We start from the raw sequence: 588 nt of genomic DNA, 5'->3' as shown, positions 1-588 counted from the left end.
ATTATTATCATCATCTTTCGATATTGATAAATTTATCTTTCATTTATTGCTGTTTATCCTCATAAAGCCATGTTCTTTCTTTTTATGAGAGAGATATTTATTCATTACTCTATGTATATAGCCTATATCTAACAAACCGCTTCTTTACCACTTTTTTTTAAACTTATTTCTATTATAATCTTTATTCACATATTATAATTAGATTTAAACTTCATAATTTTATTTGCTTTTTCATCTTTTTGTTTTCATAAGTCATCTCTTGAACATTTTTTAGATTTATTAAAGTAATTATATATATATTCTTGACTGACTCAAGAATATAGGCTATATATATATAATTACACTTACATTACATTAAAAATTAAAATAAAAAAATGTTTTAAAATAACAAAAAGTAATTAAATTCTTAATCAGGTTTTACAAGATATACCTTAAATTTGATTTTTTAAATCTTAATAATTAAATTAATATTGCAATTATTTATTGAATAGATTCGATAAAACTTTACTTTAAAAAAGATAATAATTAAAAATAATAAATAGTAATAATTAAAAAAAATAATAAAATAATTAATTAAAAGATAAATGA

The sequence above is a fragment of the Centruroides sculpturatus genome, unplaced genomic scaffold, assembly GCF_000671375.1.
Source record: "Centruroides sculpturatus isolate CEXI.00-Female unplaced genomic scaffold, Cexi_2.0 scaffold364, whole genome shotgun sequence".
In the NCBI taxonomy this organism is placed as follows: Eukaryota; Metazoa; Arthropoda; class Arachnida; order Scorpiones; family Buthidae; genus Centruroides; species Centruroides sculpturatus.
The sequence above is the reverse complement of the archived record's forward strand: the minus strand, read 5'-3'. Positions refer to the sequence as shown.